Below are 27583 nucleotides of genomic sequence, written 5' to 3'. Positions count from 1 at the left end.
CGCCAGCAGGTTTTCAGCGACAGAGTTAAGGTTTCAAGTCCAATATGACCTTCTACATAACTGTCCAGATCTGTAGAAGGTTCATATGGACTTAAAACATTCACTCTGTTTCTCTCTCTGTGGGCCTGCTGAGTTTATCCAGAATTTTCTGTTTTCATTCCAGGGTGTAACATCGATTGCCCGAGACACCCATCGCAACAAGGCCAAGACGCTCAGCAGCACTCCAGCTCAAACAGCACTTTTCTGAAAGTGTGGTGTTTTCTATCTGTACTTGGGACGGAGTCCCTGTTTCCCACCGAACCAGCAAACCGGGGGATTTTGTAGCATGAGAATCCTGTGCCGCCTCACTGGGCCACTGCTGAATGATGTCGTGATCAAAATGGAACACTTGTGTGGTGCAGGATAAATGCATCGCTCTGTGACTGGGTTATAGACACTCTCATTTAATTAAGAAGCAAGAACGAACAACTGCATTTCCTTTTGTGCATGGATTACTGGGGCTAAAATCTTGCTTTTAAACCAAAGAAGTGCAGGTTAGGTTAATTGAATATGCTTAATTGCCCCTTGGGACCAAGGGAATTGTAGCGGGCGGGATATGGAGCATGCAAAGGTCCATTGGCGCCAGGCGGGATTTTCTGGTCTTGGGGCAGACACGGCCAAAAAATCCCACCCTTAGTGTCAGGGAGTTACGGAGGTAGGGCCTGGGTGGGATGGCAGTTGGTGCAGGCGCGATGGGCCGAATGACCTCCTCCTGCACTGTGGGGAGCCTATGATTCTATGAGCAGGGATGGGAAGGGTTGTCTTGCTACTTTAAGGCACTTTATCAGGTTAATCTGAACTCATGAATTCTCATCCAACATCTAGTGATGGAACTGAGTCACTCGTCATTTTCCTGTATCAAATTATTGGTTGCCCCGTAGCATTTAAATATTAGAACAATTTGTTGAATTCTGGTGCAGAATGTCATTGTAAGCAGCTCGCCTGTCATTTCCTTAATGGTCTTATGCAAAGCACTTCCTGTTGGGAGTTATATTTAGCCAATGCACCAAAATACACTGGAACAGCAGCATTAATGATTAGATAGTGAAAGGAGGTTAATATTTGGATAATTTCATAATTGCATGTCAAGGAACAAATCAAAGCATGGTAACGGCGAATTATAAAATATATCCCTATCTATTATTGAGCTTTTAGGCGGGCAGGATAATCCCCATCAGATCGGTAGTGCTGATTGTAAGATAATCTTATAAGGCCTTCGGGGCATAGTTCAATTACTCATGTGAATCCCCGCACTAATGTGTGAGGATGCTACTTTTTATCTCAGCTTTCTATATTCGCAATGAACAAACCTCGCTGCGGAACTGGTTAACGTCAAGCGATCGGAAGGTTAATGCTTAATGTGTCCGCTCTCATTCCGCAATAAAAATGTTCATTCAGTATTTAAGAGGTCTGTAAGATTCAGGTCACCGAGGCACTGACGCCTGCTGCAGTTAAGAAATAAAATCAATTAAGTTGTGGTTTTAGTGGTGAGCAGCTGCTCGAATCAAGTCCGAATCCATTCTTACTGATTATGTTGATGAATTAGGAAATGTTAATTCTTGCCCCCCCCCTCCCCGCCCCCCCCTCCCCGTTCTTTCTTCATATCGTCGTGCATGTTGAGTGGCGCGCATTAAGGAAGAGAAAGATTGCAGATGCTCATTTCTGGACAGGCTGCCTTGTTATATTAGGTAAAACCATCAGAGAGAACCAGCATCAGCGGGACAAGGCCTAGACTGTGTTGTACCGCTGAGGCACTTTTAATGCAATAAATCCTTTTAAATGTTTTTGTAATAATGTTAATCAATGAATCACCTTAATTACACTACTGTTGGTTGCGCATGCAAGTGTTTTTCAGTTAGTGCTAATTTATTGTAGAAGTGCAAAGATTAAGTGGCAGTTCTCTGTGTGGGCAGTTGTGACAAGGTATTTCCTTACACAAAGTCTTTTCCAACTAATGTAAAGATTAAAGGGAGTGGCACCCCACTCCTCACACCCCCTCTGTACTGAGTGAATAAAACTTACTAGGGACACTATCCAATGTCTGGTTCTGGTAGCTTTCAGATTTATATTTCAAATGTTTATTGAAATCACGACATTCCAAGTAGTCTAAGAGACAATTGATGGCTCGATACCTTTCTTCTATGGTCAATTGCCCTTTGACCTCTTTGTGGAGTTCGGTCATGCCTGCTACAATTAATTAACGAAGACGTCATACCCCGTCACATTGCGCTAAATTTCAAATCACTAACAACTGGATGGAAAGGAAGACCGGCATTTGTATAGCGCCTTTCATAGCCTCCGGACCTCCATGACGCAAACCAGCCTCCCATCCATTCACTCTGTTTACACTTCCCGCTGCCTCAGAAAAGCAGCCAGCATAACTAAGGACCCCATGCACCCCGGACATACTCTCTTCCAACTTCTTCCATCGGGAAAAAGATACAAAAGTCTGAGGTCAAGTACCAACTGACTCAAGAACAGCTTCTTCCCTGCTGCCATCAGATTTCTGAATGGACCTACCTTACACTAAGTTGATCTTTCTCTACACTTTAGCTATGACTATAACGCTACATTCTGCACTCTCTCATTTCCTTCCCTATGAATGGTTTGCCTTGTCTGTACAGCGCGCAAGAAACAATACTTTTCACTGTATACTAATACGTGTGAAAATAATAAATCAAATCAAATCAAATCGAAATCCCAGAGGGCTTAGCCTTCAATGAAGTACTTTGCAAGTGTAGCCACTGTTATAATGTAGGGAATCACAGCAGTCAGTTTGGATACAGCCAGGTCCCACAAAGAACAATGTGATAATGACCAGATAATCTATTTCAGTGATGTTGGCTGAGGGACAAAGATTATCCAGTACACCAGAGAGAATTGCCCTGTTCTTCAAAATGTTGTAGTAAGAAGTCTCACAACACCAGGTTAAAGTCCAACAGGTTTATTTGGTAGCAAATACCATAAGCTTTCGGAGCACTGCTCCTTCGTCAGATGGAGTGGATATCTGCTCTCAAACAGTGCACAATCTCAAACATGGCAGATGGGAAAATTTGAATTCAATGAAAATCTGGAACTAAGAATCTACTGATGATCATGCAACCATAGTCAATTGTTATAAAAACCCATCTGTTCACTAATGCCCTTTAGGGAAGGAAGTCTGCCGTCGTTACTGGGTCTGACCTACATGGACTCTAGATCCACAGCAATGTGGTTGACTCTTAGATGCCTCTGAAATTCAGCTCAAGAGCAATTAGGTATGGACAATAAATGCTGGCCCAGCTAGCAACACCACATCCCATTAATGGATAAAAAAAAGATAAATTTTCAGGAGAGTCTTGAAAGAAGAGAGTGACATATAGGCAGGAAATTCCAGAGGCTGTGGTCTGGAATAGACGACCAATGAGTGGTGGAAATTGGGGATAAAGAAAGTGGCGAGAATTGGAGGAGGGCAGAGGGTGAAGTTTGGCAGTGTATGTTTCCTATAGTGAATAATGTGCCAATTCTTCATCGGTACTCATGCTTGAAGAATGGTTCTGACTGAGGTGCTGAAGGGTTCCTGGCATTTGTGGTATCAAATGCCAGCATGAGGCAATGCCCTCAGAACAGGGGGCAGAAAGAAGAAAAAGAAAGATGCAAGAGGCCTTCAACATTTCCCTGCCCAGAAGGGAAAAACAGTTAAAATAAGAATGCTGGTCTGAACTGGTCTTGTATACTTTAAAATGGAACACCAGTAAAACGGGGAAATAAAAGTACTGGTCCGAACTAGAATTATAGAATCCTACAGCACAGAAGGAGGCCATTCGGCCCATCGAGTCTGCACCAACCACAATCCCAGTGCCAGGGACCCGGGTTCAATTCCGGCTTTGGATCACTGTCTGTGTGGAGTTTGCACATTCTCCCCATGTCTGTATGGGTTTCCTCCGGGTGCTCTGGTTTCCTCCCACGGTCCAAAGATGTGCGGGTTAGGATGATTAGCCATGCTAAATTGACCATTGTGCCAGGTGGATTAGCAGGGTAAATAAATGAGGGTTACGCGAATAGGGCCTGGGTGGGATTGTGCAAACTCCATGCAGATAGTGACCCGAGGCTGGGATTGAACCTGGGTCCCTGGCGCTGTGAGGCAGCAGTGGCAACCACTGCGCCACTAGTACACTTTAAAATGGAACACCAGTAAAACAGGGAAATAAGAGTACTGGTCTGAACTAGTCTTGTATACTTTAAAATGGAATTAGAGTAAAATGGAGAAATAAGAATACTGGTCTGAACTGGTCTTGTATAATTTAAAATGGAATACCAGTAAAACGGGGAAATTAGGATACTGGTCTGAACTGCTTTTTCCTTCTGGATGTGAAACCAGGAGACTTCCCAACAATATTTCAAGACCTGGAAATCTAATGGAGAATTATCTTTCTGAGCAATTGTTTCATTCCTTAGATGGAAACAGTAAGTATATACAGTGGGGAAAAGCGATGAAATAAAGCATGCATTTAATCACACCTGTGAAGTGGAACAACTTCTGTCACGAGATGACACATTTGCTTCGAAAGCCAGAGAAACATCCAAGTAATAAGCTGTCAGTTAATCAGTGTGTGGAAACAAGATGGCTGAGATATCCACTCGTCTCCATGGGAGTTTAACACAACACATTGTAGCAGAATGCTAACACAAATTCATAATTAAAGACTAAATGGTTTCGGGGGGGAAAAAAATGCAGCTTATTGTAAAGCGCTCTTAAAACCACATAGACGCTGGGGCTAAAAAATTATCCTTCACTGACAATTGGCTATGAGTTGAGTCTGACAATGTGACAAGCATGTGCACTTGTTCCAGGTAATTTTATTTTGTAGTACATGGGGTTGGATGTTTGCCAAAATTGAGTCAATGAAACTTTACAGTAAAACGCATCATTTTAACAATAACTATGAAGGAAGGACAGAAACTGACAAATATTGAATGCTTTTGAAATAGCCCAGTCTCGCCGTCACAGTAACATAATTAAACATTTTTCATTTCATTAAAATATTTTAACTTTGTTTTAGTGAAGTATCTACACGGAGCACTAATAACAAGCCCAGAGAAAAGAAGAAATAAACTTGTATTTATTCGGCATTTTCGTAGAATTCCTATCGTGCAGAAGGAGGCCATTTGGCCCATTGAGTTTGCATCGAGTCTTTGACAGAGCATCTTACCCAGATTCACCCCCCCTCCCCATCCTATCCCCATAACTCCACACATTTAACCTGCTACTCCCGCTAACCTACACATCTTGGGACACTAAGGGACAATTTACCATGGCTAATCCACCAAACCTTATCGTTGTTCTCAGGGCATCCCAAATTAATTTACAGCCCTCTTTGAAGGGCCAGCATTGTTTTTGTGTGATGAACTCAGTGGCCATTTTGCAAGGCACCAAGCAGGTACTAAACAATCTGATTTTTCTATAGCAGGTTATGAATGAATGTTGGGTTGGAGACAACAAGACCGGTGAACTGTGATCTGTACTGGGTTATTGGGAGAGGCCAATCTCCCCTTCCCCACAGGAGGGATCCCTGTCCTCCTCAGCAAGCTTGGCCGCAGCCTCCTCGAACTCAGTGAGGACCAGGATCTCAGCTGTTCCTCCTCTCCAGTCTGGGCTCTCTCATGTTTGTTACGTGACTGTTTAGCCTGTATGAGGACAGGAGAAAGAGGGGATGGAGCAGAGATTGGGTAGGATCTCACGGTGGCGGCACACTGGCACAATGGTTAGCACTGCTGCTTCACAGCACCAGGGACCCAGGTTCAATTCCCAGCTTGGGTCACTGTCTGTGTGGAGTCTGCACGTTCTCCCTGTGTCTGCGTGGGTTTCCTCCGGGTGCTCCGGTTTCCTCCTACAGTCCAAAGATGTGCGGGTTAGGTTGATTGGCTATGCTAAATTGACCCTAATGTCAGGGGGATTAGCAGGGTAAATATGTGGGCTTACGGGAATAGGGCCTGGGTGGGATTGTGGTCGGCACAGACTCGATGGGCCGAATGGCCTCCTTCTGTACTGAAGGGATTGTATTGTATGAAAAAAGATGCATGTCCCCTGAGGGCCATGCATCTGAGTTTAGCTTGATTGACCAAACTAAACTGCCCCTTAGTGTCCCAAGATATATAGGTTAGGGGGATTAGTGGGGTAAATACATGGGGCTACTGGGTAAGAGGCAGTGCAGATTCGATGGGCTGATTCAGTTTGAATTAACTCGATGGGCTGAATGGCCTCATGGGCTGAATGGCCTCTTTCTGCACTGTAGGGATTCTATGATTCGGGCAGCTAGTCGCTTGTACATAATTAATGAGGTTCCAAGCGTGGAATTGGGCGCAAGTTCCTGCCATTCTGGCCAACGAGAATGGTGCTGCCGGAACTGCTCACCACCACGCTTGGACAAAAATAAAGAATTGGAACATTCCACCCTGTGACTAGGAGGGAACAGTGCTGCCAGCTAAGCCCCAGCTGGCACTCTGACATATAGTCCAGTCTACTTCATCCATTAGAACGTGCCAAGACAGAGCGTGCTTGTGAGTTCCATTCTGATTCGAATGAAATTCCTTACCTCCTTCACAGAAACTGGCAGATAGCAGATCTTCATATTCAACTGACAGAATTTAAATTTACTGCAGTGCCGTTCGATTGGAGCCACAATAAAAATGGGATTTATTTCCATTTTATGCTATACAGAAGCCAAGAGAACAAAGAATTAAGAGCACCTGAGAATGAACTAGTTTTGAATAAAAGGAGACCAATGATATCAGAATTCACAGAGCAAGGAAGGTTAGAAAACATCATCTGTGCCTGGTGATTAAATTAACAGATTACAGGATACCATTTGTAAAGTTATGGGTTTGTTGCAGTTATAATTTGCCATTTTTGGGATAATTCCAGGGTTTGCTGTTGTTTTTGAGACAGCTCCAAAGCCTGTGCACGGATGAATGATCTTCACAACACAGTGTTATACTCCTCTGTGACACCGTTATTGCTTCATCAAAAGGCTGTAATATATTAAACCAATAAATATAAATGGCAATGGATTACAGAAAGATACGCCAGTAAAATGCATTATATTAAACTGAACTAGGTTCATGAAGTCATGCATTTACACAGATGGGGAAAAGAAATCACAGCACGAGATAAAACACTAAAGCGCACTGTTGTATCATTCCTTTTTTTTTTAAATTCAGAAATTTAGGCCAGGACATCAACAAGATTGAAAAGACAAGGCGTGCGATTTTACCACCTGTCCATGCCACGCTCCCACTGCAGCGAGGTCGGAGTATTTGGCGCCCAGCCAAATCTCCGTTCACTGCGGCAGGATGAAAAAATCCTGCTGGTGTGAACAGTACTAAGATTCTGGCCAAGGGATTCATTCAAACTGATCATAAAGGGGGTGGGGGGAGAGGGGGGGGGGTGATCAGGATATTGAATTTAGTGATCAGCCATGATTATAATGAATGGGGGAGCAGGCTCGAAGGGCTGAATGGCCTTCTCCTGCTCCTCATTCCTTTGAATTAGATTTTTGGCTCTCAGTGGAGTGGAGGGTTATGGGGGAGCAGGCGGAAAAGTGGAGTCCAGGCCACAATTCATAGAATCACGATAGTGCAGAAGGCCCATCGAGTCTGCACCGACCACAATCCCATCCAGGCCGTATCCCCATAACCCCATGCATTTACCCTAACTAGTCACCCTGAGACTAAGGGGCAAGTTAGCATGGCCAATCCACCAAACACGCACATCTTTGGAGTGTGGGAGGAAACCGGAGCAACCGGAGGAAACCCACGCAGACACGAGGAGAATGTGCAAACTCCACACAGACAGTGACCCAAGCCGGGAATCGAACCCAGGTTCCTGGAGCTGTGAAGCAGCAGTGCTAACCACTGTGCTACCGTGCCACCCCTTGTTCCTATGCCTCCTATGCCTCTTGTTCCTATGCCTTCTGGTCTAATGAGTGTTAACAGGCAAATCAGGAAGTAACAACGTCATAGTTTGTTTCGGTGGTTTGAGAGGTGATGGGAAGATCGATGGAGCTGAAATTCTCCACCACTGTAGTCCTGGCAAAGAAAATGGTGTTGCAGCAGCGACTGGCAGGAGGGACTTCATTTTCAACCCAGTGAGTATCCAGGTCGGAGGAAGAGAATGTCAGATAATGTCGGAGGAAGAAGAGCAGAACGATTGCACAGATACGTCATGTCACATTTCATTAAGCAGCTGATGAATCCCAAACTTCGTTAGTTCGATACAAACACATCAGACTTGCATTAATTCAAAACTGTTGATATCCTCTTGAAGCATTAAAAATTAAACATTTTGGACTAGCTGGTTTCCCACCCTATTTTCCAAGAAAAATTGTTGCATAATCATTCATCCAACTGAATTTTCAAGGAACTGTCTGGCTTCGGTAAAATTTAGAATCTGCAATTGTTGTCTTTAAGCGCATGTTAAAATATTTCCCAGATGTTTGGCTGAACCAGATATCCAGGATGGCACATTGGTTAGCACTGCTGCCTCACAGCGCCAGAGACCCAGGTTCGATTCCAGCCTTGGATGACTGTCTGTTTGGAGTCTGCACGTTCTCCCCATGTCTGCGTGGGTTTCCTCCGGGTGCTCCGGTTTCCTCCCACGGTTCAAAGATGTGCGGGTTAGAGCGACTGGACATGCTGGATTGTGCCTTAGTGTCTGAAGATGTGTAGGTTAGGAGGATTAACAGGGTAAATATGTTGGATTAAAGGAATAGGGCCCGGTTGGGATGATCTAGCGGAGAGTCAGTGCAGACTTGATGGGCTGAATGGCCTCCTTCTGCACTGTAGCGATTCTATTCTAATCAGTAACTGAAGCAAAGGTTCAGTGAGTAATGAAAGCACAAATAACAACAGATTATTACGGCAAAATAAAATATTCAATCTCCACATTAGAAATTACATTAACCATGAAGTTTAGAGAACTGAACGTTTCCTAAGCAGCACGATTGAACAAATTGGGTTTTAAAATCTGGTGGTTGAATGGTCCCTTCACTGATATCAGCGATTTTATGACTGGAATTCTCAGATGTTGTTCACTCTGCCACCGCTGCCAGCGAGAACAGAGAATTTGGCGCTCAGACAAATCTCCATTCAATGCAGCAGGACTGGAAAATCCCAGCTGCGGGCGAGCTGGGAGAACCCCGGCTGTATATTTATCTTAACTGGATTCAAATTCTCAAGCTGCCTTGTTGGGGATTTGAACTCACATTGTCTGGAATTTTAGTTCAGCCCTTGAGATAGGGGGCAGCACGGTGGCACAGTGGTTAGCACTGCTGCCTCAAAGCGCCAGGGATCCGGGTTCAATTCCGGCCTTGGGTCAGTGTCTTTGTGGAGTTTGCACATTCTCTCCATGTCTGCATGGGTTTCCTCCGGGTGCTCCGGTTTCCTCCCACACTCCAAAGGTGTGCGGGTTAGGTTGATTGGCCACGCTAAATTGACCCTTAGTGTCAGGGGGATTAGCAGGGTAAATATGAGGGGTTACGGGAATAGGGCCTGGGTGGGATTGTGTTTGGTGCAGACTTAATGGGCCAAGGGGCCTCCTTCTGCACTGTAGGGATTCTATAATTCTATGGATTCTATAATAATTGGTCCATAATGTAACATTGCAGAACAATTCTACCACTCACTCACAATACCCAGGATTTATTTGTGTGTTCAAGTAAATACAATTTTATTGCAAAGACTATTTGGCAAGGTTTATGTGTTGTAGCCATTTTGTAACATAAATGGAAACAATAAGCAGTGTAATAGGTAATGAATTCAATTTGGATCCAACATGAAAACTGCTTCAAGATTTAGTGGTGCACAGTATATTGAGTATTACTAGCCTGTGTTAGCACTGATTCATGCAACTTCATAATTAAACACATTAACAATTCCTTGCGGATGATTTAAGAAATGAGAAAGTGCTAATTGAACTAGGCAAGGATATTGTTCAGGCAAGTTCTATGCTTCTTTCAGGGAGAGAATATACTTTGAAGATCTGGCAAGCTCACCCAGTGCTCACCTGGTAAGGGTTAGTGTAGCGGGTGATGTGTGGTGGACAGTCTGCTTGTCACCTCTTGTTTTCAACTCTCACCACCAGCGGTATAGCTACTGTGAAACGATGGCCAAACGCGTAAGCCTGTCCTGTCAGTACATAGCCTTTTCATCAGCAAACCCTGCATAGTGCCACCCCGTGATGGCATGTGTAACCTTGCAGTCCCAGGTTAAACTGAAGGGAACTCAGACGAGGCCTGGCCCATGGACGGGCGGCATGCATGCTCGCCGGTGTGTTCTTTCACCCTGGTGCCCATGAACCATACCTCCAGCTATGGGTAATTGACCCCATTACCTTGTGGGTGCCTTGGAAGAGAAGGTCGTGAAGTGAGTAAAACCCTGACAGTAAATCTGAAGTGGAGTCCTGTAGGTGGTAATCTGCTATCAATCAGACAGCGTTCCTGCAACTCCTCAGGGCTGGTACCAGAAGATATTGGTTTCAGCCTTTCCTTTGGGCAATACTAATAATGCTAAGAATGGGCCCTGATGCTTGGGCAAATCAGGGTCTTCACACTATTTGCCCAGGCCTGAACCCTGGAGAGGACACTCCAGTTTTGTCATTTACATTGGTAACACATAGGAAGAAACATAAACCATTCAGAAGACCTCGCTCGGTTGGCAGACGGCATGGGCATGAGGGCTTACTTCCAATGGTGGGGGAGACCAAGGCATCTCATTGGATAGCTATCTATCATAACAAGCTGGGAAATCCTCAGTCAGTTCGGTGCTGGCCCAACAAGCTAACATCAATGGGTGCCTGGAGCTTAGAGAGCTGCCTCTTGACAGGCAGGTTGCTAATCTTGGCACTGGGCAAGGTAAACTCAACACAGACTGCACCAGTCTTTTGTGTTGCAAGCTGGAACCTAAGGACCCATGTGTGCTGACCTTACTGACAACCTTCTGCAAGTTGATTATACACATGAGACGGCTATGACCACCAATAAACGTACAATAAATTAGATTCACACAAAGTGGCTTCTTTAAAGAGAAACATTACACACTCTTTTAGGAGGAGAAAACTCAGGAGGCAACATGTGAAACATAAGTGAGTTACAGCACTGAAGGAGGCCATTCAGCCCATCTTGTCCATGCCAGCCTGAAGACACCATGAGTATGGAGTGGGTTTCACAGTTAAAAATCACTTTACTTCCAACAATTGAAACCGCTACAGAAGGCTCAGAGACACTTTTCTCTTCACTCGTCAACAAGCTAACATCACGTTCTAACAACAAGCTAACAACAAGCTAACATCGCGTTCATCTATGCCCCAATATTCATCTCCAGCACGGAGGTCAAGAGTTAATTCTACGAGGCTCTTGATACCACTATCAGCAGAACTCCCAGCATCCAGGGACTGTAGCATCCAAGGGAGCACAACACAAGGGTGGGTACCGACTACAGAAAATAGGCTGTCCGCCTGCACACCTGAATTATTTCCAGGAGAGCTTGCAGAGTTACAGTAGTTACAATGGAGCATCTTTGGAAACTTTCAAGATTAGCAGCGAGTTAAAGCCGGGCTGTATACAGGCATCATCTCTCTTTGACATATTTATTTTCATGCTGCGGCTGTATGCTTTCAGCAACTCTACCTGTACACCAGAGCCAACAACAAGCTGCTTAACTTAGCAAGACTGACATTTTAAAAAATTCATTCATGGGATGTGGACGTCACTGGCCAGGCCAGCATTTATTGCCCATCCCCAACTGCCCTTGAGAAGGTGGTGATAAGCTGCCTTCTTGAACCGCTGCAGTCGACAGAAGACCAACAGGTCACCCATATCTGTGATACCAGGATGCCAACAAGCGAGGCTTCAAGTTGACCCAGGATCAGGGACAATGCAGGGAAGGCCTTGCTGCTGGCCACACTGCCTGGAGACAAACCATCGGGAAGGGTGTGGAAAAAAGCAGAGCACAAAGGCAATGGCTGGGTGATGGGAAAGAGAGAGCCTGGCAGAAGGGAAAAAACATCGGTCAACCTCGGGCCAAGGCTATTCATCTGTGCCAGCTGCAGAAGGCACTGCCACTCACAAATTGACCACAAATGATGATGTTCAATCCAGGAGTGACGTACACCCTGGGCACAGTCCATCACCTCCTGAGAGGGATAATGCCTAACTCACTAATTAACTAACATCCAAACCAAACACAGGTTCCAGGACTATATTACCATCTGGCCTAGAACTGGCCTTCAAATCTCTTCTTTCTGCAACAAAAAGTGAGGGGGGTGCAGACCGGAGGAGATGCAATTAGCTCTGCACCAGCTTAATCTGTGCCTCACTGTAAATGTAAATTGTTATGCATTGTTAGCCTGTTTAACTTGTATGTTACACAAAGGTCTGTACATAGTTTCCGGTCACGCATACTGTTAAATCTCATGCCACCGGTTTTTCCAATTAAAGGGGACATGTGACGATGTGAGGACCCGGCTGTAAACGAAGTCATGCGTCGGGAGCGCAGGAGTTCCCCCTGAGAATATGGGCAGAGTACAGGCTTGAATCAACTACTCTTCATCACAAGTCCTTGTTGTCAGTGTTTTGGGAACCCAGCAATACCTAACTGCCTTTGTTTCCCGGGTGAACCCTGGTGGTTTGAAAATGACGAGGTGTTGGGAGGAATCTAGCCAGGTTCTTGGCTTCCCATTTACCTTGCTTTCTCTTCCTTCTCATGTCGAAGTCGTAAAGTCATCGAGCAATACAGCACGGAAACAAGTCCTTTGGCCCATCCGGTCCATGCCGACCATGGTGCCCTCCCAGCTAGTCCAATTGCCCACATTTGGCCCATATCCCTCTAATCCTTTCCCACCCATGTACTTGTCCAAATGCTTTTGAAATGTTGCTGTTTTACCTGAATCAACCACTTTCTCTGGCAGCTCATTCCATATACGTACCACCTTCTGCGTGAAGATGTTGCCCCTCAGGTCCCTTTTAAATCTTTCTCCTTTCACCTTAAGTCCCTTTTAAATCTTTCTCCTTTCACCTTAAACCTATGCCCTCTAGTTTTCAGTTCCTCTTCCCTGTGAAAAAGACTGTGCATTCATCCTATCTATGCCCCTTTTGATTTTATACACTTCAATAAGAACATAAGAACTTGGAGCAGGAGTAGGCCATCTGGCCCCTCGAGCATGCTCCACCATCCAATAGAACAAAGAACCAAGAAAATTACAGCACAGGAACAGGCCCTTCGGCCCTCCAAGCCTGCACCGACCATGCTGCCTGACTTAACTAAAACCCCCCTACGCTTCCGGGGACCATATCCCTCTATTGCCAACTCATTCATGTACTTGTCAAGACGCCCCTTAAAAGCCACTACCGTATCCGCTTCCACTACCTCCCCCGGCAATGAGTTCCAGGCACCCACCACTCTCTGTGTAAACAATCTGCCTCGTACATCTCTTTTAAAGCTTGCCCCTCGCACCTTAAACCTATGCCTCCTAGTAATTGACTCTTCCATCCTGGGAAAAAGCTTCTGACTATCCACTATGTCCATGCCTCTCATAATCTTGTAGACTTCTATCAGGTCTCCCCTCAACCTCCGTCGCTCCAGTGAGAACAAACCAAGTTTCTCCAACCTCTCCTCATAGCTAATGCTCTCCATACCAGGCAACATCCTGGTAAATCTTTTCTGTACCCTCTCTAAAGCCTCCACATCCTTCTGGTAGTGTGGCGACCAGAATTGAACACTATATTCCAAGTGCGGCCTAACTAAGGTTCTATAAAGCTGCAACATGACTTGCCAATTTTTAAACTCAATACCCCCAGCCGATAAAGGCAAGGATGCCGTATGCCTTCTTGACTACCTTCTCCATCTGCATTGCCACTTTCAGTGATCTGTGTACCTGTAGACCCAGATCCCTTTGCCTATCAATACTCCTAAGGGTTCTGCCATTTACTGTATATTTCCTATCTGTATTAGACTTTCCAAAATGCATTACCTCACATTTGTCTGGATTAAACTCCATCTACCATCTCTCCGCCCAAGTCTCCAACTGATCTATATTCTGCCGTATCCTCTGATGGTCCTCATCGCTATCCGCAAATCCACCAACCTTTGTGTCGTCCGCAAACTTACTAATCAATCCAGTTACATTTTCCTCCAAATCATTTATATATATTACAAACAGCAAAGGTCCCAGCACTGATCCCTGAGGAACACCACTTGTCACAGCCCTCCATTCAGAAATGCACCCTTCCACTGCTACCCTGGTCTTCTTTGACCGAGCCAGTTTTGTATCCACCTTGCCAGTTCACCTCTGATCCCATGCGACTTCACCTTCTGCACCAGTCTGCCATGAGGGACCTTGTCAAAGGCCTTACTGAAGTCCATGTAGACAACATCCATTGCCCTACCCTCATCAATCATCTTCGTCACTTCCTCGAAAAACTCGATCAAGTTCGTGAGACACGGCCTCCCCTTCACAAAACCATGTTGCCTCTCACTAATACGTCCACTTATTTCCAAGTGGGAATAAATCCTGACTTGAAGAATCCTCTCCAATAATTTCCCTACCACTGATGTAAGGCCCACCGGCCTGTAATTACCTGGATTATTCTTGCTACCCTTCTTAAACAAAGGAACAACATTGGCTATTCTCCAATCCTCTGGGACCTCCCCTGTAAGAAGTTTAACAACACCAGGTTCTTACTGGTGTTCTTACTGTGTTTACCCCAGTCCAACGCCGGCATCTCCACATCATGACCTCCCCTGTAACCAGTGAGGATACAAAGATTTCTCTCAAGGCCCCAGCAATTTCCTCTCTTGCCTCTTTCAGTATTCTGGGGTATATCCCATCAGGCCCTGGAGACTTGTCTACCTTGATGTTTCTCAAGAACCCCAATACCTCCTCCTTTTTGATAAGATTATGGCTGATCTTTTCATGGACTCAGCTCCACTTACCTGCCCACTCACCATAGTCCTTAATTCCTTTACTGTTCAAAAATCTATCTAACCTTGCCTTAAAACATTCAATGAGGTAGCCTCAATTGCTTCACTGGGCAGGGAATTTCACAGATTCACAACCCTTTGTGTGAAGAAATTCCTCCTCAACTCAGTCCTAAATCTGCTCCCCCTTATTTTGAGGCCATGCCCTCTAGTTCTAGTTTCATCGGCCTGTGGAAACAACCTCCCTGCTTCTACCTTATCTATTCCCTTCATAATCTTATATGTTTCTATAAGGTCACCCCTCATTCTCCTCAGTCATTGAAAAGTGAGAACAATAGAACGATATAACCTGTACAGAAGGATTCTGAAGGCGAGGTGTGAAGCAGGAAGGCCAAGGAAACAATTGGTGTAGCACAGTAGATAAACTCTAATGCCCAAGGTATAACATGGTTACTGCTTGTTCAATCCTACAGTGTATGGAGAGGTGTCTTTGTCAACTCATGTCCCAGTAAAGGCTCAGGATAAGCAGGATGAGAGAAACCTTTAAAGATGCGAGGGAATGTAATACAGCTCCACATTGTCTCCAAAGAAAGCCTGATAACCCATCTCAGAAGAGAGAAATGACACAGCAAGCTGACATCTCCATTCCCTCTGCTCCATATCCTCCCGTCCGCTCAACTAAAATTTGCTGAAACGGAAATAATGCCAATTACTGATACTTTCGGGAAACTTTTGTGCTGAACTTGTCTCTCCTGGGAACCAGTTTGTAACTGCTTGAACCCAAATCACTTGCCATCTTTAAGAGGGTTCAGAAAAAGGAACATTTAATCAGATCAAAAGACAGAAATTAAAGTATGCAGTTGCACCGAATCCCTCATTTATTTCGAAATTCTGTCATGTGCAGAAACTCTATAATTTAAAGATGTTACATGGGGTGATTGGATGCTGCGAGGGTTGGACACTGGCTTTTTACTTTTGAGATGTAATTTTAAATCCAAACCAATTTGCTAGGACTAATGTTTCCTCTGCCTGTTGGTTGTAGGGAATTGAGGGCACAAAATGTCATGTGCGTGCCACTAACCATCCTGACTTGGAAATATATCGCTGTTCGTTCACTGTTGCAGGGTCAAAATCCTGGAACTCCCTCCCAAACAGCAGCGTGGGTGTCCCTACACCACATGACTGCAATGATTCAAGAAGGCAGCTCACCACCACTTAAGAACATAAGAACATAAGAAATAGGAGCAGGAGTAGGCCATCTAGCCCCTCGAGCCTGCCCCACCATTCAATAAGATCATGGCTGATCTGAAGTGGATCAGTTCCACTTACCCGCCTGATCCCTATAACCCCTAATTCCCTTACCGATCAGGAATCCATCTATCCGTGATTTAAACATATTCAACGAGGTAGCCTCCACCACTTCAGTGGGCAGAGAATTCCAGAGATTCACCATCCTCTGCGAGAAGAAGTTCCTCCTCAACTCAGTCCTAAACTGACCCCCCTTTATTTTGAGGCTGTGCCCTCTAGTTCTAGCTTCCTTTCTAAGTGGAAAGAATCTCTCCACCTCTACCCTATCCAGCCCCTTCATTATCTTATAGGTTTCTATAAGATCCCCGCTCAGCCTTCTAAATTCCAACGAGTACAAACCCAATCTGCTCAGTCTCTCAAGAGCAATTCGAAATGGGCAATAAATGCTGACATAGCCAATCACGTCGACATCCCTTGGATGAATAAAATGCTCATGCAGTTACGCTCATGGATTTATGGAAAATGGACATTACTTTTAGAACAAAGTGGAGAATGGACATAAAAGTAAAATACTGTGAATGCTGGAATCTGAAACAAAAACAGAAAACGCTGGAAAATCTCAGCAGGTCTGACAGCACCTGTGGAGAGACAATACAGCCAATGTTGCGTCTGGATGACCCGAAGCAGCTCTGATGAAGAGTCACCCATACTTGAAATGTTGGCTCGATTCTCTCTCCACAGATGCTGTCAGACCTGCTGAGATTTTCCAGCATTTTCTGTTTTTGTTGGAGAATGGACATTCTGCTTTGGAGTTGAGAGATCCGATGACCCTATTTCTTTTCTGCTAATATGCCTGGAACTACAAGGGGCAGAAAGCTAGTCTGCTTGTCTGGACAAGAAACTAAAATGCAAATGACCTTTTTGGACATTTAATTGAGAAGACATTAAGATTCAACAAAACTGTTTCAGTAGATTAATGGTTGCCACTGGCAAATAACTGCCAAAACTTGGACTTCATGGTCTTGGAGTAGAATTGCACAGAATAGGTGTAAGGAGAAATCTATTCTGTTGCAGGGAAATATGAATGGGTGAAATTCAAAGACTATTGTATGTCAGTGTTAAAGTCATCAGAGACACTGTGCAGGCAATAGAAAACAAGTACAATAGTCACAGAACAGAAACCAGGTTTGACAAGAAACATTTATTAAAGCACATTTTTGGAGCAGTCAGAGAGAGAGAAAGAGAGAGAGAGAGCACCGACCCAGACGAGAAAAGGAAGGACTCTGCCTAAAAAAAGCATCAGCAGACAGAGAATCGGAACTAGCCTTTATTGACTTGAAAAACAAAACCAAGGTCTCAATAAGGATTCAACTGCACCTTGACTAGAGGGAAGCCAAAAAGCTGTTACTACAATCAGTAAGTCATTGAAAACATGTCACCACAAATGTCCAATCTCAATTTCTTCAGTGAACCAAGAGGAAATCACAGACTTTTTTAATACTGCACCTCGAAAGAATCGAAGGTGACAGTAAAATTTTGGACTCTTAGGACCAAAGTGCATGATACCATTTGTTATTGCCTTTCCTTGTGTGTGGGTGTATGTGCTTGTGTGAGTAGATGCTGTTTTCAATACATTCAGGCATTGAGTAAATAAAAGTTTATTCTTTTTTAAAAATGTATGAGAAAATCTGTCTTTGTTCTTGAGAGTTACAGCACTCAAGGGGTTAGAACACTTTTTGACTCTTTAAAACATCTGTTTCTGGACAATCAGGAGGTCAAAAAAGGGGGGAGACTATCCTACCCTCGCTGATGTGTAACACTGTGGAGGTGCCCTGTGATCGGTATGGGGGGAATGTCTGCCTTGTATAACCAGGCTTAGAACTTTGGGGCCCCTTACTCAACATATGAAGGACGTATCGCATAACTCAATCGTGTTAGTTGACACTGATCAATATTTGATGGCAGCAAATTGTACAATGTTCCTTCACAGAGATTGAAGAATATGTTTTAGGATGGAATCAATTTTGTTTAAATTTGAAAGAAATAACTTAAAAATCCAAGTTCTCTTGGGTGGTAATACAGACTTAAAAAGTAATTCTGGAAGCAAAATAAGGCTATGTGGATGATTTTATTATCAAGTGCGGCAGTGAGGAGCTGGCTTAACTGGGAGTACCAATCAGAGATTCAAACGACATTGTTGTAGCGCTCTCTCTCTCATCATTCAGTGCTCTCTTGTGGGTGTAAAGGACCATATAAGCGCATCTAATGTTGCCTTATTTCCAATTTTATGTCTACAACAATTATTTCAATTGCATTAATGGGCAGAATAAAATGTACCCTGTGTGTCTTTGTGTATGCTAAGAATGATAATAGAAATAGATTATTTCTATTGGCAAGTACATGGTAGACACAAGGCCAAGTTCTTAAGATAAGCCCTGGGTACATAAAGAGGGAGATTAGAAGAAGCTTCTTTATGCAAAGTGTTTGGTGCCACAAGTGAATTACCACAAATGGTGATCGATGCTAAATTAATTCGCTCTCTCCAGCAGTCCCTCAAAGCAAGGAGGATGCTTGCCACTGAGCCCACGGCAAGACCTTGTGTGTGGAGTCTTTTAACTTGGGGAGCCTGCTGCACCACACAGCTTTGACTGGCAGGAACTCCTCCTGCTCTTAGCGCTTGCCACAGGCTTAGCAAAGGGATTTGTAGGGCGACAATCAAATTGTTCGGCCATGCCACTTTCCATGATCATCAAGTCCTGGGGTGGATCTCGAACTCTGAGCTTCTGGCTCAGATGTAGGGAAGCTACCCGCTGCACCACAAGACCTCCACTAAATTAATTACAGCTTTCCAAAAAAGTAGGGATTCCCTTCTTCCTTTAAAAATATTTTATTACATACTTAAAGCAATGGTTCTCCTTAATTATAAGAAATAATTAGTTATTTGTGTCTCATAATACTAGGCGTCCCTCTTCTCGGACGTCCAATAACTTCTCAAAGCAAGCGTTTCCCTCTGTAAAACTGTCCGATAAATGGTGACCCATTTTATTTTAGAGACCTTTTTACTTTCAGATATTTCCCTTATATAAGCAAGGTCCATCCTCAACATTTTCTCAGGGACACACTTTGTCAAACGGACATTATGCCAAAGGGAACAGTTATCCACATAGCATTCGATTGGCAAACATTTTTTAGGATGCCCTTCGTCTTGAGTTTCCTTTAGGATGTTCCATAAATGCGAACCCACATCTCACAAACAAACATATGACCTAGGAGCAGTTGTAGGCCACTCGGCCCCTCGAGTCTGATCTGTCATTCATTAAGATCATAGCTGATCTGATTGTAACCTCCATCCAACATTTCTGCCTACCCCAAACCATTTCACCCCCTGCTAATCAAGAATCTATCTAGTTCGGCCTTAGTAATATTCAAAGAGGGCGGTTTTCAGTCCATGTTAGCCATCAGCGAGAATAGTGATGCGCAGGCAAAATACGACTCAAATCGGGAAACGCTATTCTCACTAGTGAGATTGCATTTTCCGAGTTGCCTGGCCCCTCGCCATTGTGTAATGTGATGGTCCACCACTGAAGGCCAGGAACCTCATTTAAATACGTTAGCATCTTATTAGCGAGCCCTCCCACTGGCACTCACGCTCTCACTGAATATTTATCAGGCACCAGCCTGCGTCATGCCAGTGCGATTTACGACAGCTGTACAAAAACAAGAACCTGGTAACCTCACCTCTGAAGGGAATATACATGAGTGCTCAGCTCACCATCACCAGGGTGCCAATTGCAGAGGGGGCACTGGAGAGAACATGGGGGACTCAGATAAGTGCAACTTGGGCCCGGGTACGGGGGATGGTTCAGTCTTAGCTGAGGTGTGTCGCTCACATGGAAGGGAATGTCAGATGGGCTGGACACCCCCCCAGGGCCAACTAGGTGCATTCCCCGCCCCCCCTCCCCACAAGACCCCACACCCCCACAAATTCCAAACAAATTAGGTCACCCTGCAACCTTCCCCGGACCTACTCCCCCAGCTCATCACCGAGATCTCAACCCCCAGCCATCCTGAGGTCCCACCCCCAAACCCTTCCCTGAGATTCCAACCTCCAAGGCCCTCCCCATGGCTGAGAACACAGCATTCTTCCAGGCCCCCTGAGGTCTCAGCACCCGCAGCCTCTTGGTTTTGCATCACTTGTTTGTAGCCACCGTAAGGACTTACTTCTATTTCTAGTTGCATTCCTAGCTTGTTCTTATAGTCCTTGTTCTTGTCAACCTATGCCCTCGACTTGTCCTCCAATCTCATTCTGGACTACTGCTATATGACCTCTCCTTCCTGCAAGCAGAGTTGCCAGTACATGATCTTTTCCTAGGCCCAGACGTTGCTTCCAGATCCACTAAGGGAAACCGTATTGCTTATTCTAGCTTTCCAAATTTTCATTTCATTTTGCCAGCCCCTAGATCTGACCTCTTGTCCATCACCATGAACATTTAACCAATTTGTTAGTGGCTTTTCCTGTTGTTCCCCCTCCAATGGCCGCTTCCCTTAATTCACTGGACTCTTCTGGTATGTATGTTACCCCAACTTTCGACAACTATCCTTTGGGAAAAGCAATCCCATCTTGTGCATTGGTATCGCTATGGCTATCATCCAGCCCCTTGTCTGCTCCTCATAATTGTCAAACCCATATGTATATGAAGTGCAGGATGCCTCATCACCTTCTACTGATAGCTCAGATTCTGCAAGTTTCTAATCAATCCCGATTAACCTAGATGAATGTACAGGCAATCCTTGACTTTACAACATTCGAGTTACGATGAATGACGTTTACATTGTTTATAAGTGGATGCCCTGTTTTGACTTTACAATGCCACGCCAGTATGTTCATTTGTGCGCATCGACATTCTATGCTGTCCATCTATATGAATGGACAATGTCACTCTCGCCACTGATCTGCCTTTATCAGGTAAAGCTGTCTTTGTTAGGTTGGAAATGAATGTTTTGTTCTGTTAATCCACCTGTAAGCCAATGTCAGGTTTCTTTTGGCACAACTGTCGTGACAGCGCTCATTGCATCACCTATTATGTGTTCAGACTCGCAAGGTTAAACAGTCAACTGACAGTGATTGATGGGTTCATTATATCTCCCACACTGACCAAGGAATTTGTGCTAAGGCGTGCAGACATCGACAGTCGCCTCAGCAGCTTGACAGGGCAACAGTTCAGAGCGTTTAACATAGTCGGACACCCCACAAGTGATTTCCGGCCTCCTTTCAGGAACCAATCCCCCATTTATAACATTGTTTCTATGGGAAATTCCGTCCTGCTTTATGACATTTTGACTTACGACGTGGTTTTCAGGAACCAACTGTGTGTTGTAAGGCCAAGGACCACCTGTACTTTAATAGTTTGATCATCATGTTGGAGAATCGCTTTCTTTCCAACACTTTACCTGGATCTTTCCACTCTTTCATAATATACGTAATCGTCAGGACTAACATTTATCACTGATGGTCTGGTGGAAAGCTGAAAGGCTCGCTGTATTTTCTCTGAAGCTTCTGCCTTGATGGATGCCCCTCTCCCTCCATGTAGAGCATTCAAGTGCACAGAAGAGGTGGAATTAATTGTAGTCCCTTTCAAGGCTGGTTCTCACATCTAGTAATCACACATCACTGAAGGTATTTTTGTATTTCTCCCATAGACCAACGGTGATAATTGTCCCTTTAAGAGCAACACAGCAGAGTAAGAGTCCTGGGTGACCGATCGGGGCTCAGAGTGGGGAATCACCCCAGGGGGAGGAGTTCTTTTAGACAAAGGCTTTCCAGAGCTGGAAGCAGAAATGCTGCTGCCCTTGTTGATTCTTGTCAATAAATCCTTTGCTGTTCACCAATGATGTGGCTGAAAGTGCATCATTAGACCAACTGATTGGGTCTATATGCCCCCCAACCAGTTAAAGAAAATTCTTCGCTACTCTCCCAAATTTACTATTCAGGCCACCTACATTTTCCTCCAAATCATTTATATATATTACAAACAACAGAGGTCCCAGCACTGATCCTTGTGGAATACCACTTGTCACAGACCTCCAGTTAGAAAAGTACCCTTCCACTGCTACTCTCTGCTTTCTATACCCAATAAGAAGTTTAACAACACCAGGTTAAAGTCCAACAGGTTTATTTGGTAGCAAAAGCCACACAAGCTTTCGGAGCTCTAAGCCCCTTCTTCAGGTGAGTGGGAATTCTGTTCACAAATAGAGCATATAAAGACACAAACTCAATTTACATGAATAATGGTTGGAATGCAAATACTTACAACTAATCAAGTCTTTAAGAAACAAAACAATGTGAGTGAAGAGAGCATCAAGACAGGCTAAAAAGATGTGTATTGTCTCCAGACAAGACAGCCAGTGAAACTCTGTGGGGGTTACAAATAGTGTGACATGAACCCAATATCCCGGTTGAGGCCGTCCTCGTGTGTGCGGAACTTGGCTATCAGTTTCTGCTCAGCGACTCTGCGCCGTCGTGTGTCGCGAAGGCCGCCTTGGAGAACGCTTACCCGAATATTAGAGGCCGAATGCCCGTGACCGCTGAAGTGCTCCCCAACAGGAAGAGAACAGTCTTGCCTGGTGATTGTCGAGCGGTGTTCATTCATCCGTTGTCGCAGCGTCTGCATAGTTTCCCCAATGTACCATGCCTCGGGACATCCTTTCTTGCAGCGTATCTTACGCTGCAAGAAAGGATGTCCCGAGGCATGGTACATTGGGGAAACTATGCAGACGCTGCGACAACGGATGAATGAACACCGCTCGACAATCACCAGGCAAGACTGTTCTCTTCCTGTTGGGGAGCACTTCAGCGGTCACGGGCATTCGGCCTCTGATATTCGGGTAAGCGTTCTCCAAGGCGGCCTTCGCGACACACGACGGCGCAGAGTCGCTGAGCAGAAACTGATAGCCAAGTTCCGCACACACGAGGCCGGCCTCAACCGGGATATTGGGTTCATGTCCCACTATTTGTAACCCCCACAGAGTTTCACTGACTGTCTTGTCTGGAGACAATACACATCTTTTTAGCCTGTCTTGATGCTCTCTCCACTCATGCTGTTTTGTTTCTTAAAGACTTGATTAGTTGTAAGTATTCGCATTCCAACCATTATTCATGTAAATTGAGTTTGTGTCTTTATATGCTCTGTTTGTGAACAGAATTCCCACTCACCTGAAGAAGGGGCTTGCAGCTCCGAAAGCTTGTGTGGCTTTTGCTACCAAATAAACCTGTTGGACTTTAACCTGGTGTTGTTAAACTTCTTACTGTGTTTACCCCAGTCCAACGTCGGCACCTCCACATCATTCTATACCCAAGCCAGTTTTGTATCCATCTTACCAGCTCACCTCAGATCCCATATGACTTCACCTTCTGTATCAGCCTGCCATGAAGAATCTTACTGGAGGTTTTACTAAAGTGCATGGATACAACATCCACTGCCCTGCCCTGGCCAATTTTTCTTGTCACTTCCTCAAAGAACTCAATCAACTTTGTGAGTCATGATCTCCCTTTCACAAAACCATGCTGCCTATCACTAATAAGCCTATTCTCTTCCAGATGTAAGTACATCCTGTCCATAAGAATCTTCTCCAATAATTTCCCCATCACTGATGTAAGGCTCACAGGCCTGTAATTTCCCGGATTGTCTCCTCTGCTCGTCTTAAACAGAGGAACAATGTTAGTTACTCTCCAATCTTCTGGTGCCTTGCCCGTGGCTAAAGAGGATGCAAAGATTTTGGCCAAGGCCTCAGCAATTTCTTCCCTCGCCTCTCTCAGTATTCTGGGATAGACCCTACCTAGCCCTTGGGACTTGTCCACGTTCATGTTTTTCAAAACCTCCAATATCTCCTCCCTTTTTATCTAAACATGTCCCAGAATGTCAACATCCTCCTTTCTATACTCACCATCCACCACATCCTTCTCCTTTGTGCATACTGATGCAAAATACTCATTAAGGACCTCACCCATCTCATCTGGCTCCACACACAAATTCTCTCCACTGTCTTCGAGTGAACTTACCCTTTCCTTAGCTACCATCTTCCTCCTTATATATGCATAAAAAGCCTTGGGATTCTCCTTAATCCTGCCTGCCAAGGAAATTTCATGGCTCCTTTTTGCCCTCCTAAGTCCCTGTTTAAGCTCTTTCCTGCTATCTTTGTATTCCTCAAGAGCCTTATCCGTATTCATTAAACATTAAACATACCGGAGGGAATGAGGAAGCAGTGACTTTTGGACTGTTACGGGATGAAGATACTGCTTTTGTTGGATTATTGACGTACTGTATCCAGGAGCATTTCAAGAGAGCCAGAGAGTTACATCACCTTTCTTAACATAATAGGTGCCCCTTCAGGGCTAGTTCTTGAAAGGGGACCAAGTGGAACATTTAGCCGGCAGTGAAGTGTAATGTCGCCACAGGAGGAGAGCTCCATTGCATTGCGAACCAAGTAAGGAGGCCTAAATTCTCAGAGGCAGAAGCCCGTTCATGAAAATCCCTTTAATTACAAGTCAGACAGCAGCATACAGAGTGGTTTTAGTTAGCAGTCTACACCAGGAGTACCAGAGGAACTGACACTACTGGTTAAAAGTACAAAGCAAGAGGCTCCCTGATTGGCCCATCAATTTGGCCTTTAATCAGGGAGTTCATATTCTAACAGGCCCACCTCAATTGTCTGATTAAAGTCATTACAGTCTTAAAGGAATTAAATGGACCTCCAGAGGAATAATGCCTTCAGAGGCTCCATTTCACCAGGGGTGGTGATGATAGAGTTGCACAGTGTATCCATCTTAAGCTTATTTTCTTTAGGTCTTTTCCCAGAGCCAGAAAGGATGTCAGTTACAGTCAGTGAGTTTGAATGATGCACTGCTTGCCAGAGCAATGAGTGTTCTTCACAGACAACAGCATGCCATCCAAAAATGCCTTAGTTTTCTTCGGAATGGCATGATTCCCAAACCTCCAGAGGATCATTGGATGACACCAGAACAGCTCCACGTGCTCCTGCACGCAGTATTCAATACAGGAATGACATGAATGTTCGGGTCGCATGTATGAACCATCTGCACCAGATATTGCAGTAAAATATCAGATCCCCCAGCGGCAGTCATGAGGGATTCATTTTTCAACCATTAAATTATAAATTCATACGATGATATAGCTCAGAAACTCAGACCGCTGTGCCTCTGCCAACACTTGGAAAGAGCTATCCAATTAATCCTTTTCCCTGCTCTTTCTCCATATCCCCGCGATCTTTCTCCCTCAAGCATTTATCCAATTCCATTTTTAAAATTATTATTCTGTGATTTTGAAAGATCCTTGCCTCGCTCGTAATTCTTTTGGCCTCTGCCACTGGAAACAGATTTCTGTAAACTACTTCACCAAATTCCTTCATGACTTTGAAGGAATTTCTCTCTCAACTGTTCCCTTAGCCTTCTCTAATCTAAGGAGATCAACTCCATTTTCTCTAGTGTCTTCGTGTGACTTAAGTCTTTCACTCCTTGCATCATTCCAGTAAATTTATTTAGCCCCCTTTGCAGCATCCCTTTCATCCCATGTGCTAACAAGTCTATTTTGTGGTACCTTTCCAAATGCTTTTTGAAAAGTTCACCTACACAACATTAACTGTATTGCTTTCATCAACCTGCTCTTAATTAATCTAAGAACTCAATCAAACTTGTCAAGCAAGGATATAAATTTATTGTAGAAAGTTGTAGGTGCTTTAAATCAGCAACATCAAGGACTTTCAACAAGGTAGTTTATCTCTAACCTCACAGCTACAAACAGTACTTGTGCTCTGCCCGAGATCCTGGATAACTGCTTCCTGCACTCTCCGCCACATTTCCTCTGATGTAGCCATCATGTTCTCACACAACCACTCAGTCTACATTTTCCCCATTTAGTTGGGACACCTGGTCCCATAAGATGTAAACATGTGCGCCATAAGAAACTATATACCAGTGGTTTCCAACATTTTTAAGCACAAGATCACTTTTAATATCAAAATGCAGCATGTGATCTCTTAAAAATGTGACTTTACTAAAACCCCTTAAAATGTACTAATGCATAACACTCACCTATTCTTAATATGACACCTGTACCTGCACACTATCTATGAGTGCTGTGGAGTCTGGGTCATAGCTTGTGATGGCCAGTTCATCAGATAAACATCTGTGAGGTGAATGCGATACTTGGATTTGATGATTTTCATCTGGGAAAAATCTCTCACAGAGGTATGTAGAACCAAAGGTCTTCACCTTGAGTGCACAAAATGTGAGAAGAGGGTACTCCTCTCTGTTTACAAGTCTTCAAAAGTTTTTGTCCCTTGACCTAGCTTTCAGCTCTATGTCATTTCACATGGTGATGATTTCCATGTCAAGTTCACTGCTTTGTTCAAACACCTGCTGAAATTTTGCAGTCAGTTCTCCAATGTCCACTTGAAGAAAAGGATTTGAGACAAACATAATAATTTGTTCCATCTGGTCCTGAAATCACCTGTTGAATTCCTTTTCCAATTTGTCCAGGTGGGTCACAGAATTTGTTTGGATGGAAACCTTTCTGTTTGACCTGTTGTTGGATTTTCTACAGATTTGGGAAGTGCTCAGTAATTTTGATCTTTAACTGGGAGGACCACAGACCCAGGTTCAACTGGAACACATTGACTGCACTGATCATGTGTGACCAGTCTCTGTCCCTCCCCAGCAGTTCACAATTCAGCTCATTCAATTTTGCACTTACGTCAGTAAGAAATGGCAACGTCCTCGCCTCTCGTCCTCTCTGAGTGGCAAAAAAGTGAGGAGGTCCTCCTTTGTATTTGCATCTTTGAATGCCATGCAATCAGCTGGGCCATATCCATCATGTCTACTGACTCATCAAACTGCAGTGAGAAACATTCACGGCCTGATAAGTCTTGGGCTGGAATTCTCCCACCCTGCCCGCCACTGGAATTTTAGCGGGCGGGTTGCGGAGAATGAAACACCATTGATGGTCAGGCGGGAATTTTCGGCTTTTAGACCAGCGTGGCCGGAGAATTCCGCCCTTGGTGTATTTGCTGAGGCAAATCCTTGGACAACAATTCCGACTTCCTGGCTACTGTTAAAGCACCAAGCGGCATGCTGATGACTGTCATAATTTCATCTTACTTTTTAAAGTCTTTGAACAAGATCTGCAACCATCATCGCCTCCTCGATAACTTCGCCATCGGTGAACAGTTTCTTATGTTTTGCCAGTAGGTGGCTGATGCAAAAAGATGCATTTTTGCTGGCCTTGCCTTTACCTTGGCATTGCCTCGGCATTTCCACATCACGACTTGC

Source organism: Mustelus asterias, chromosome 13 (genome assembly GCF_964213995.1).
Source record: "Mustelus asterias chromosome 13, sMusAst1.hap1.1, whole genome shotgun sequence".
Classification (NCBI taxonomy): Eukaryota; Metazoa; Chordata; class Chondrichthyes; order Carcharhiniformes; family Triakidae; genus Mustelus; species Mustelus asterias.
The sequence above is the reverse complement of the archived record's forward strand: the minus strand, read 5'-3'. Positions refer to the sequence as shown.